Source organism: Peromyscus leucopus, chromosome 9, assembly GCF_004664715.2.
Source record: "Peromyscus leucopus breed LL Stock chromosome 9, UCI_PerLeu_2.1, whole genome shotgun sequence".
Lineage (NCBI taxonomy): Eukaryota > Metazoa > Chordata > Mammalia > Rodentia > Cricetidae > Peromyscus > Peromyscus leucopus.
This window is the reverse complement of record NC_051070.1, coordinates 24,991,238-25,005,221: the sequence shown is the minus strand read 5'-3', so window position 1 is coordinate 25,005,221 and position 13,984 is coordinate 24,991,238.

The window sequence follows — 13,984 nt, the reverse complement described above, 5'->3', positions numbered from 1 at the left end:
TCAGTTAATGCATACTTATTTATTGTTACCTTTGTTACTAACTTATACCTTTAATAATAAGGCAAAATGGGGTAGGAGTATAGGAATTTTTATCATTGTTATAATTTTTTTTTCCTTTTGAGATAGGGTCTCACTTTATAGCTCTTGGCTATCCCAGACTCACTATGTAGGCCAGGCTAGCCTCAAACTCACAGAGACCTGCCTGCCTCTGCCTCCCGAGTGCTGGGATTAAAGGCATGTGCCACTATGCCTACGGTATAAGGCGCTGGATCAAACACAGGCCTGGGACATTCTAGGGAAGCAGTAGACCAGGCTATGATACATCCTCTAGCCCTGGCCACTGGCTTCTTGGAACAAAGACATGGATATTCACTTGTAATTGATAATCCCATGAATTAGCTGCCACCTTATAGCTCTGAACCTTGTTCTTGACTTGGTTCCCAGACCTCACTGGCATTGAAGTTCCCAACAAAACAAACTGTGGCTTCTTCCTGCCACTCAACTCTTCCTCTCTCTTCTTCACAGGCTGCTCTTAAGCAGCTCCTGATCCCCCTGCCTCCACCTCAGTGCTAAACATTCCATCTACTGCCCCTTTCTCTCTTGCTAGCTACCTGCTTGAATTCTTGTCTGCCATTATTGGCCACAGCCCTGTTCTATTTAGAGACATATGACACTCTAGCATTTGAGTAATTGTTCCAATTTTGATTAGTAGTCTTCCTTAGGGGTTTCTCCGTCAGATTTTCAATTTCTTGTCAGAGGTCATTACCACCTCACTGGAAGAATTTACCCATTCCTGTATTACTGCTATCACTGGTTAATAAAGGACATTTAAAAACATAATTGCATTTTGGTGCTGTGTGAATTGGCTTAAACCACTGCAGCAATTGAATAAATCTACTGCTGGCCAATTTTCCTCTTTGTGTTGTGTTGTTGATACAGTCTTTGGTGTTGAATTTTTGATAAGGTAGACTCATGTGAAACTAGGGTTGTAATGTAAGCAAACATGTAATGGCCTGCAGATTTTTAAGCTTTATTAGTCTTTAAGGGAAATATAATTTGCAAAAGACAACTTGCTCAACGTATTTTCAAAGCTACAAGGAATTTAATTGCTGGTCACTCTTGGGTGCACTAAATGATTATCTGGGCTCCAACATATCCCCAGTGTTTCTTCATAAACAAAGGCGGCACATCAGGTTCCAATTGGCCGGGAGGCAGCTATGCGACTTGATTTCAAATCCATCAACCTCTGAGTTTTAACTGTCTGTGGCTTCTTCTCCCTCTCTGGAGGCAAAGTTATCTCCCCTGGTCCTTGCATTCTTCCCTCACAGCTTAGAAGAAGGACACCACTTCATGGCCTCCATTAGAGACTCAGATAAGCAGGCCCGGCCTGCTTCTACAGAACTGGTTCACTCCAGCTACGACCTGTTTCCTATTTCTAACTAAGCCTGCTGGAACTTTTTGGATTGGTTGGAGCCAAACCTCCATGAGGGCTTTCCTTCTCCATTATTCGGTCTGTTCTCACCAGATCCCGTCTTTGGTGAGATGCAGTGCTCCAGTGTAAAACCAATCAACGGGAGACATGTTTCCCCTTTCCTTTCCATGACTCAGGGCTATAGCTGACAAAATTCGGGACTTATTTCATGAACATTTTCATGGTGATCATCAAGGAAAAAAAGTCTGTGTGTATTGGTGCATGCCTATGATCCCAACACATAGGAAGCAGAGGCAGGAAGGTTCCAGGGTTGTAAAATTTGTATTCATTTATTTGTTCATTCATTTGGTTGTTTGTGTATAAGTTGGGGGGATATGTGTCATGGGAGGGGGGGCAGTCAGAGGAAATCTTGTGGGATTTGGTTTTCTTCTCTTAAGGTGGATTCCATTCTCTCCTTCCACAGTGAGTTCTGGAGACTGAACTCAGGTCATCAGGCTTGGCACTGAGCACATTTACCTCCTAGTTATGCCACTGGTGCCAATTTGTGCATGTCTGAGGCCAGCCTGCTGTGTTTAGTGAGTTTCCTGCCAATTGGGTATACTAGTGAAATTTAAAAACAAAAACAAAAACAAAAACAAAACAAAACAAAAAACCAACAGGAGGGGTTGTGAAGGAAAAAAAAGAAGAAAAGAGGGTCATTTGACAGACTCAGCAGGAGGTAAAAGTCACGTGCCTCGTGAATCTGACCATGTGAGGTCGAGCAGAAGGCACAGATCCTGAAAGTCCTCTGGCCTCCACACACACACTATAAAGTATGTGTAAAATAAATTTAAAAAGCTGTTTTTAATGGCGTCCCATATTAGAAAGCTGTAATTATGAAGCAATCAGAACATACAAATGCGAACAATGATCGTAGACAGGCTAATGGCTGAAGTATAGGAACATAACGTCACTCCTTTAAGAAGGCTCTGGAAAGGACAGTAATTGCAAGCTTGAAAGACCTTTGGGTTGTCCTTCACAAACCAGTGTAAAAGAGATGTGTGTCAGTGTGGGATTTTCAAATTCTGGGGGGCCCAAGACGATGCTCCACTTTCAGAAAGTGTGAAACATTCCCTGCAAAATCAGGTTGAACTGCTTCAGACTTTCATCAGGGATGCTGGAATTGAGTGGTCTGAGGAAAGACCATTATTATTCTGAAGAAACATGGTTAAAACTGACTGAGTCACCTTCCCAGTCTTATACACAGATCTTTAATTAAATCTCCAGATCTCTACCTATTGTCAAAATCAGAGTTCACTCAAAGAATCAATAATTTTTTTTTACATATATATCTTTTTAAACATCAGAGGTCAAACTTTTTCTGTAAAAGAGACAAATTGTAAATGTACTGTGCTTTGTGGACCACATACAACATACAGTTTCTGTTATTTATTCTGCTTGATTCCAACACACACATAAATAAGTAAATGTACTTTTTAAAAAAGGTAGATGGCATCTGAAGGGACCCAAGGTTGACCTCTGTCGTCTACACACATCTACCTACACATATGTATGCACCTGTATGTACACATGCACACACACAGGTTTGTGAATAAAAAACCAACAAAAGCCAAGCAGTGGTGGAACACTTCTTTAATCCTGGCATTGGGGAGGCAGAGAGGCAGGTGGGTCTCTGAGTTCAAGGCCAGCCTGGTCTACAGAGAGAGCTCCAGGACAGCCAGGGCTATACAGAGAAACCCTGTCTCGAAAAATAAAACAACAAAAAGAAAAGAGAACCAATGAAAACAGCCTTCTGCCTTCGCCTCCCAGGCGCAGGACCACAGGTGTGCACCACCTCCTCGGGATGGATCCAAGGGCAGACACACGCTGGGTCAGCATCCTGCCGACCGAGCCGCATGTATAACTACTTAGGGTAGTTATATAATGGCAGCAGCATCCTTGGAATGACACTCCCAATGTCTCCAACTCTCTTTTGGTTGTTGTGAAAATATTCACCAAGTGAGATTTTTTTTTTTTTTTAAATTGAAAGAACCCGTGGAGCATTGAAGACGATCTTCTGATCAGCATTCAACTTATTTCTTTGTTGAAAAGGCTGTTTCCTGCCCTGACATTGTGACGGCTTTGAAATTACTGGCAAAGTGAATAATGTTTGGACCAAAAATGAAATGAATGTTTTGTTCTGAGTTTCTTTTTAAAAACCACTTATGATCCTGGGATGGCATCAGATAAGTTGAGTCTGAAGGAGTAAACATTAGAAATAATGCAAGTTAATCCAGCTCTTTGTGGGTAATAAGAGGGAACGGGGCTATGAGGAGTTAGCTGTAAACGGTCAGGCCTTTTTGGTATTTCACGAAGAATTTTTTTTCCCTCTGAGAAATGATATTTTAGCAACGTTATCTTTTTCTATTAACGTCTTTAGAATTTCTTAGTGTCTAAAGGGAAAAAGAATGACCACATCCTCTGTAGGGTCTCTATGCACAACAGTAACCCAGGAGATGGTGGCTGTGGCTGTAGGCTTTCGGAGCTTTACAAGAAACAGGGCCTGTAGTCTGGATGTGATTCAAATGTGGCCTCACGAGTCACGTTCAAGTGTTGTCTCCAGCGAGATGACACCAAGAGGTTGTGCCACCTTTGAGAGGTGTGGCCTGTGGAGCGGCGGTTGGCCGCTAGAAGCACGGCCTAAGACATGACTGAGAGACGTTTCTTAGAGTTAGTTCAAGAATGTATAAACTAGTTTGTCCCCAGCCTGTGCCTTCCTCTGCTACCATAATGCCTTCAGCCATGAGTCCCACAAGAGCCCAACAGAAGCTGTCTCTCGGACTTCCAGAACGGTGAACTAAATAAATCACATAGCTCCTCATGTAACCCAGGCTAGCCTTGAACTTACTCTGTAGTTAAGGATAACCTTGAAATTTTGATCCTCCTCATAAATGTACACCATTGTGCCCGCTGTTATATGGTGCTGGGCATAGAACCCAAGGCTTTGTGTGTGGTAGGCAAGCACTCCAAATAAACTTCTTTCCAAATTCCCCAACCCGAAGTATTTTATTATAGCAACTGAAAATGAACTACTACTGCAAAAGAAACAACATCATTACAGTCAACATTGAATTCCATTTGTAGCACCAGAACAAAGCAAAACAAAACACAAAGACCCAAAATAGACAAACACAGTTAAAGACCAAGAGACAATTTTAGCGTTTTTATTATTATTTATTCTATGATTATTATTATTATTTTATTTTAGACAGGATCTCTCTATGTAACCCTGGCTGTCCTAGGTAAACTATGTAGATTAGGCTGGCTTCAAACTCAGAGCTCTGCCTACCTCTGTCTCCGGAGTTTAAGATTAAAGGCGTGTGTCATCACAACCAGCAGACAAATTTAAATGGAATTCTGAAGAGGAAAAGAAAACTTCAAACAACCTAAAAGAAGTTAGGAAATGGGAACAGCGATCAGTGGGGAGAAATAGAAACCAAACAGTAAAACAACTGACCTCAGTCTTCCCAAACGATTCTTACACTAAATGAGAATGGAGAGACAAGCCAGCTACAAGGTGACCCTTTTACTGGTAAGTATTTACGACACACACACACACACACACACACACACACACACACACACACACACACGGCCCCCATAGAGGCTAGAAAAGTTTACTCCTGGAGCTGGAGTAACCTGCAGTTGTGAGCTGCCTGACATGTCCTGGGAACCACCAGGAAGGACAGTGAATGCTCTTGTGTACAGCACCATCATTCCAGCTCCTGCTGTTCAGTGTTAAAATGCTCAGCTTATTTGTCTATTGGTGTGTGTGTGTGTGCATTCATACCATAGCATACACATAAGGTCGAAGGTTAGGTCCCTCCCACCATGTGTTGTTCCTCTCTTCCCATGGCGCGAGTCAGGCATGACAGTAAGCATCTTCACCTGCTGAGCCATCTTGCTGGCCCTAGTTTACTGTGTATTCTGTAACACCCCCTCCCTGAGTACCCACTGAGGAACTGCCCTAGTTCCTCAGTGAGGGGTAAGACTCTTCCTCCCAGGAGCTCTTCTTCCCCCACGCAGGATGAAGCCGTGCTAGGCCAGCTCTTGTACAAGCTTGTGAGGGTAACCACAGCCAAAGTGAGCTCATGAGTGCAATGGCTGTGTCATGTCCACGGGACACTCCTCCCCAACTCCGGACTTTTTTCTGTTCCTTCTGTGATGCTTGCTGAGCCTTGGAGGGAATGATACAGATGTCTTATTTAGGGCCACACACTCCACAGTCACCTACTGTCTCTACACTGACCCGTTCATTGCGAGTCTGTGTTAGCTGCCTTCAACTTGACAAAGCTTCTCTGATGAAGGCTGAGAGCCTCACTAATCTAGGAATAGAAACATAAACTCTGTTCATTTTTTGGAGGCTGGTGGTTCCCTGTCTTTGTAGGGAGAACCGCCTCTGGAGAGCACATTTAATTGCATGGATATATTGCAAGGATATGCCCGTGGTGCTAGAGGGAAATTGTGGATGTAGTCATCACTACCAATCTAACCCTAGCACAGGGGCAGGGTTTCTGTCATAGCCAGACACCTGTGGGTGGAAGGGTTGGAGGAGCTGGAATGTTGCAGAATTTGGTGTCCCTGTCTCAGATCTTGGACTGATGGTGAACAGAGATAAAAGTGATGGAAACTTTCCTCTGAAAAATCCACCGCTTGCTTCCCTCAACTCTATCCCCATAAGGACCTTATGAAGCACAGCCAACCCCTGATTGCCATAGACAACAGTGTATCAAAGATCACCCTACAGACTGTGATTCAGAAAAGTAAAGAGTTGTTAGAACTAACAGAAAAGAGACCTTTTTGCCAAAACACTGGTCCAAATGAATCAGACGCCAGGCAGTGAAATCCGATCTTGTTGGATTGGTGGTCACAGCCAATGCATCGGAAAAGTGAGCCAGTTTTCAGATCTAACAATAATAGTGTGTGCTCTGAATCCACCTAGTCATTAAACATGAATTACCTGCCTTCCCATGATCCTGAAATGTGTTTACGAGGATGATGATGATTTAATATTTTAGTCAGGATCTCACTATGTACCACAGGCTGGTCTTGGACTTACAACTCTACTGCCTTGGCCTCTGGAATGCTGGGATTATAAGTATGTGCCCCCATACCTGACTCTGATATGGTATGCTTTCTTTTTCCATTTTCATGTGTGTTCGTGTGTTGTGCATGAGCGTGTGCATACAGGTTTTATATGTTTATGGATGTACATGTGTGAGGGTTCATTTGCACATGTGTTCATATGCTAGTCTTGCTTATGAGCTTGCTTTGAGGAGCCTCTGCATCCTTCCGGGGGCTGCACTTACAGGTGGCTGCTGTGCCTACCCAGCATTTACATGGGTTCTAGAGGATCTGCACTCCAGTCCTCACGCCTGTGTGGCCAGCAAGCCCTTTACCACTGAGCTCACTCTTCAGCCCGATGGGCTTATTGTAGTAATTTGATAAAGGAAGAAAATGCAAGCCACTTGAAGTGACTTGTTTTTCCCAGTGGAAATGTAGCACTAGAAAGCCAAATGGTCCAGGCCTTTGATCCCAGCACTTGGGCAGCAGAGGCAGGTGGATCTCTGTGAGTTCGAGGACAGCCTGGTCTGCAGAGTGAGTTCCAGGACAACCAGGACTACACAGAGAAACCCTGTTTTGAAAAATTACAAAGAATGAATGAAAGGAGAGAGAGGGAGGGAGGGAGGGAGGAGGGAGGGAGGGAGGGAGGGAAGGAAGGAAGGAAGGAAGGAAGGAAGGAGAGAGAGACAGACAGATAGACAGGGAAGTGTTCCAACTTCAGCTCCACAATGATGCGCACCTCTTACATGTGTGGGCGACTCCCTATCCTTATAGGGCATCCCATCAAAACCGAGGAACTAAGGAGGCTGGACCCACAGCCAGCTTTCAGTTCACACACAGGCTTCCTCTGTGTTCAGCAAACCCTGGCCAGCCTAAAGATGTCAGCCCCGAGAAGATGATGGTGAGTGGGTTCATCTGGAGAAGGAACTGCAGATCCCCACTGTCCCTAGGGACCCATGGAGGACCTGAGCTGTCAGGCAGAGGAACAGACCCCAGAGCTCGGGAGGCCACCCAGGAAGTACTCTCTCCACCAACTGGGAGACATCTTCATACGACAGAATGACAGGTATGTTTCTGATGCTCATACCTGGAGAAAAGGGCACAGGCGAAGGGGAAGGGAGAGATGTATGTGCCCAGGCCTTTGATCAGCTTCCTGGGTCACAGTTCCTCCTCCCCCACTGGAGACTTCCTGGGGCAGGAAGTGGTGATGTCACCTGTGTTTGCAGGCACTCTTTGGCTCTGAGTCATCACCATTGTTGGCATAGCGATCCCTCAGATTTCCAGGCTTTAACAATGGCCAACTCACATCCGACTTCAATTTACCTATCTTTCCACCTGCCTCCTGCTTTCCACCCTTCTATTATTTAAAGGTACCTTTCAACCGCTTTATTATTCCATTCCCAACTATTTCAGTAGGGATGATGAGGATTACTTTAAAAAATACCACCATGCCAGAAACCTCTTTGGACTCGGCTTTGGGAGCTGCATGTCTGGCTCAGCACCTGTCTCCTGGTGGACCACCACCCTTCCATTCAGTGCGAGACTTCTTTTCAGAATGTCCTTCAGGACCCTTGGAGTACCGGCCGAGCTTTGTTGGCATCACCCCGCGTTTATGAGTTCTTTTTTGGGGGTGGTGAGGTCATAAGAATAGTCAATAAATGACAGTTCCCCTTACCCACAGCCTTGGTGTTGGATATGACCGTGGTTTCCAATTATGAGCCCTCACGAGGCCATAGAAAGTTCTCTCTACTTAGACGCATGTGCCCGGGCAGAGGGCTTCCCAACACAGATCACTAGATAGGGAACGGAGGCAGGCAGCAAGGATTATAAACATTTATGGCTTTCAATTTACATATTTAAAACATTTTTGTTATGAAAATTTCAAACAAATATAAAAGGAGACCGGCATGGTGAACACTTACCCTTTGTATTCAGCTTTAACAATGGCCAACCCACATCCAAGTTTAAGTTACCTGTCCCCCGCCCTGCCCCCTGAGTCCTACCCCTCTATCGTTTAAAAGCTCATCTCCAACACTTTATTATTCCATTGGTAATTATTTAGGTAGCTATGACAAGGGTTATTTTAAAAATGTCACTACAACAGAACACTACTTCTTCAGTGCAGCACAGAACTACCTCTGTACTACAAAAAATAATACAATAGCTTCGTCTTTGTTTGCTTCTTCGTTTTGTAGTGAGACAAGATCTCATGCAGCCCAGGCTGCCCTCAAAAATGCTATGCAGCTGAGGATGGCCTTGAACTCCTAATTCTCTGCCTCCACTTCTGATTACAGATACACACCACAATTCCTGATTTTACGAATAGCTAGGGATCAAACCCAAGGTCTCATTCATGCTAGACTAGCACTCTTCCACTTGGGCTACATTTTTAGCCTAAAATAATACTGTCTTAAGGAGACCATGGTGACACGTGCCTGTAATCTCAACACTTAGGAGGCTGAGGCAGCTTGGACTACAGAGTGAGACCCTGCCTCGAACAAACAATCGGTCATCTTAAGTCTGAACAGATTCTCAGAAATGGTTCAAAACCGGCACTGATTTATCCTTCCACACACAATACTGCTCTTGAGAGCACAGTTCTGGAGAGAAAGGCCAAGCTCACACCATCAAGGAACACTGAGCCGTGAAGCTGAGCAGACCTGCTGTCCCTGAAATCCGGGCAGGCCCAGCCCGGCTTGCTTGCTTGCTTTTAGCCCTGCTCCAGCAGTCCTGAATAGCAGGAGGACATCAAAAGGCAGCTGTGCCCGTCTCAGAATAAAACAGCTGAGCTAAACAACCAAATCCAAACAGCTGTACCGCCTGTGGACTTAGCCTTACATTTGGACTTAGCGTTACAGTAAAATTAGATGTTTTCTGTCTCCTCCAGACTTTTTTTTTTCTGGCAGAAAAAAACAAAAAAACAAAAAACAACTGAAGCATGTTCCTTCACCTTTAAATGTTATGTTGAAGTCATTTGCACACAGCCTGAAGTAAAATGTTAGTTATTGTGGGAATCTGACTGATTGAGTTGTCTGTTTTGAGCTCTATTGTTCTCATCATTCAGTGCTACTTCATTATTTAGGATTTGCCTGTGTGCTCTGAATACCACTTATGATCCCGAAGAGGAGGCTCAGTAGCAAATTTTGTAATTTTTTTTTTTTTTTGTAAAAAGCACTAAAACATTACAATGAATGATTGAAACTTTCTTTTTGTCTTGTTGCTGAAGTGCTGGGTGTCGGCTCTGGGTCCCTAAACTGCTGCTAGGTAGGGGCTCCACCACCGGCCTCTACCCCAAGTCCTTTGTGAATTTTGTGACAGAATCTCACTAAATCTGCAAAGCTAGGGATCCTCCAGTTTCTGCCTCCAGAGCCACTGAGGTCATGGGTGTGAACTTTGTATGGGACCCTGTAAGGAAGAATTAAAAAACACTCTGTTCTTTTTTTTTTTTTTTTTTAACAGTTTAATTATTCACTTATTTAGGTTTCTGCAACAAGATTTCACTCTGTAGCACAGGTTGGCCCAGAACCTACTGTGTAGCCCAGGCTGGCCTTGAACACATGACAATCCTCTTGCTGTGCTGATACTGAGTTGTAGGCATGTGCTCCTACTCATGGCTTGCTTTTTCCCCCCTTACTTTACTCAGTTTTGATTACTAGATAATTATCAAGCCGGGAGTGGTGGCACACGCCTTTAATCCCAACACTCTTTGAAAGGTAGAGGCAGGTGGGTTTCTGTGAGTTTGGGCCAGCCTAGTTTATGTAGAGATTTCCAAGCCAGCCTGGGCTACATGGTGATTGAACCTAGGACCTCATACAAGCCAGACAAGTGCTCCACCTCCAGCCTATTTAAAGACTATTATCATTATTTTGAGACAGCATCTTATTATTTAGCCCTGGCTGGCCTGGTACTTGCTTTGTAGTCCAGAGGTGCCTTGAGACTGTGGCACTAGAGTGGCCTCTGTCTCCTAGCTACTGAGATTATGGTGTGTGCCACCATGCTGGGTCTTTTTTTTTGGAGCCAGGTTCCCACTAAGTTGCCCAGGCTAGCATTGAACCCTGTGACCCACCACAGTAGTAAGAACTGCAGGACCATTCTGTCTTAAAAAAAAAAAAAAAAAGCTAATGATGAAGCCAAGTGTAGTGGCACACACCTGTGATCGAAATTTCGAAGGAGGTGGAGGTATGGGTCTTGAGTTTTAGGTTGGCCTGGTCAATGTATTCCTTCTCCAAGGAAGTTTATATGATATGCTAACTTTTTACGCTCGTGAGGGATTACATACATGCTATACCAAATACAGTTAAGCTGAGGGAAGCAGAGAAAGGTTCTTAGAGTTTGATCACTTAGCTTTCAGACCTCAGCCTGCTACTCTTTGGCAGGTTCCCCTAGGAAACGCCACCATCCCTGTCTGGCCACTCCCAAACACCTTTGGCGGATTCACTGCTTGCTATCTGGGCCATACTTTCTTAATCTGTTCTGTTTCCCACATACGTCATAATAGCTTTCCTATGTCATTAAGTATTTCCCTTAAAATAGTTTGTCTGGAGACAGGACCTTGCGATGTAGCCCCAGGCTTGGACTGCGCCTGAGCACCACCACGTACACGGCAATGACTGGCCGTCCACAGAAGGGCTTCTGCCTTTTTCTCTAGTCTACACAAGTGCATTTTGTGTTGGGAGACTGTCTGGAGCCAGCGAGAGAAAGGATTTGACAGCGAAGCTTCTCAGTTCTCTGGGATAAAACACCAGTTCTCAACATTTCTAAAATATTGTGGAGTGATAGTTTCGGGGGGGGGGGGGATAAGACAATTATATAATACAGGTATTGTCAATAGAATATTAAATATTTTACAGGAGAAGGAAATGAGGGTATGTAACCTTTTCAATTATTAGAAGAACTAACGTAAAATTGCCTTATGAAATTGACCTATAAGTTTGTGTTTTTTCTCAATGGATAGGATCTCGCTGAGGACTCTTGTTCACACCACTTGGGAGTTCATCCAGACAGTAGACATGTTGTTCTCTTCCATGACAGCCAGCAGTGGAAAGGTTAAGCAATCAGCTGGATTTGCTATTTGAGATTAGAGCCCCAAACCTTCAACTGCCCCTCATCTCCCACACACAGGAAGGCCCAGAAGGGGCTCTCGGATGAGTTTGGGGGAAGCTCGTGGTCTGCCAGTGAGATCATCGTACACTTCCATGTTCATGAAACAGTGTGTACGAGAAGTCTGTCTGTCATTCCACCCTTCCTGCTGCACAAACACCGATTCACTCTTGTGTTCCTTAGGATCAATTCTCTCCAGCAACATCAAGCATCATTCAAACCAGAGGTGGTCACACATGCATGCCCATACTTCGAGCATTTGAGAAGCAGAGGCAGGAGGATAGCTACAAGTTTGAAGCTGGCCACATATGAGACTTTGTCTAAAAGAAGAAGACAAAGAAGGAGGAAGAGGAGGAGAAGGGGGAAGAGGAGAAGGAGGAGGAAGGCAATGGTAGTGGGCCATGGACGTACAAGCTTGTAATCCCAGCATTTAGGAGGCCGGGGCAGAAAGGCTGGGGCAAGCTTGAGGTCTCCTTGGTTTACCCAGTGAGATCCAGGCCAGCTGGGCTACAGAGAGAAACAATGTCTTTAGAAGGTGGGATATCATCTCAACAAAACAAAAGTGGGTGTGATTGAGCTCACAGAGTCTAAGAATAGAATTTGATGAATGCTAGCTAGTATTGCTGGTGTCATGGATGTGTACCACACCCAGTGTGGAATTTTAACTTCTGTGTACATCCCATGATCGAGATAATGAAGCCATCTCCATAATCAAGATAGTGAGCACATCCACCGCTCCAAGAGCCTCCTCATGCCCCATCAGAACTCGATTCTTTGAAGCTCCTGTCCCTTCCCCACTTCTCAGCAGGCTGTTTGCTGTCAGTATAATTTCATTTTGATTTGAAAAGATCTTATGTCAATGGCATCAACTGTGCTCCTTCCTTCTGGCTGCTTGTAATCTTTTTTTTTTTTTTTTTTTTTTAGTATTAAGCGATTTTTATTTTTTAGATTCATACAAATGCAGCGTGGACCCAGTGTTTGTTCATTTTAGTGCTGACTAGGTTGCATTAAGTGTATAGCCCACAGTTTTGATTTGTTAGATCTTCTTGTTGCGATACACGAAGGGTTGTGAGCGCCTGTATACACATTTTCATGTCAATGCAAGCTTTCTTTTCTCTTGGTGAGACACCCGGGGATAAGACGGTTGCGTCAATTCCAGTCATTGCAGAGCAGCGTCAACACTTGGCCAGTCTTCTTGCTGGCGGTCATTCCGCTAGGCATGAAGCAGCATCTCTGGTGTGCACGTCTCTAATGAGTAGTGGCGGGCTCCTGTTAGCTGCCTGTTAGCCACCATCCTTGATGAACAACCCATGCACATCCTTTGCTCACTTGAAGTATTCTTTGGCCAGGAGTTGGGGTGCACATCTGTAATCCTAGCTCCACAGAGGGTGGGACAGGAGGATCGCTTCTAGTTCAAGGCCAGCCTAGGCTATAGTGTGAGGCCTTGTCTCGAAAAACAAAAACAAGGGGCCAAGAGGAGGACTCAGCAGGTGAAGGTGCTTGCCACCACCTGACAACCGGAGCTCAATCCTCAGGCCCCACTTGGTAGGAGAGAATGGATTTCACTAGTTTTCCTCTCACCCCACTCCATGCAAGTACACACACACACACACACACACAGAGCAAACAAACAAAATGTAGGATAAATAAATAAGCAACAATAACCAAAATAAGAAAGAAAAGAAGACATTGTTTAAGAAAGCAATCTATTGCATTATGAGTTCTTCATGTGCTCAGATGCAACTCCTTTATTACATATGTACTTTGTAGGGGTTTTTTTTTTCTCTCAATCAATCACTTTTTTCATTTTTGATGAATGGATTTGGAAAGCTGCAACTGACTCTAGGTGGCTAGCCAGCACTAGTGAGAAAGCCAGGTCTGGAATGGAAAAAACAAGGCCATATAATTGACCAAGGTAGCTGTTGACGCTTCCTCCCTCATCAACAGGAGCCTGGGGAGAGGAGAGTCAGTTGGTTTTATTGAGGATGGACTGTATCTGATCAGTCTCAAGGCTAGAGACGACAGTGCAGGCAGGTCTCATGAGCAATCTCATGATGTTGGTATTAACCTCGGGACACACAGGGAGATAAGAAAAGGTAGAGAATGTACCTGGTGAAAGCAGAAGCCCAGAAACTCAGGATTCCTGAAATCCTCTGCAGTCATTTGTGTGACTGAGGATGTCTAGGTGGTAGTTAGTCGGCCAGGGCTGCCTTCACTGGGTGTCCAGGAAGAGGGGCTGGTTACCTCATGGTTCTAGATACTTAAGGTACTGGTCTCTCAACACCCATCTTCACAGGCACACCTTTCCTTGGGTGTTTATGACCTAAGTGTTTGCCTCTTTAGTGTGGG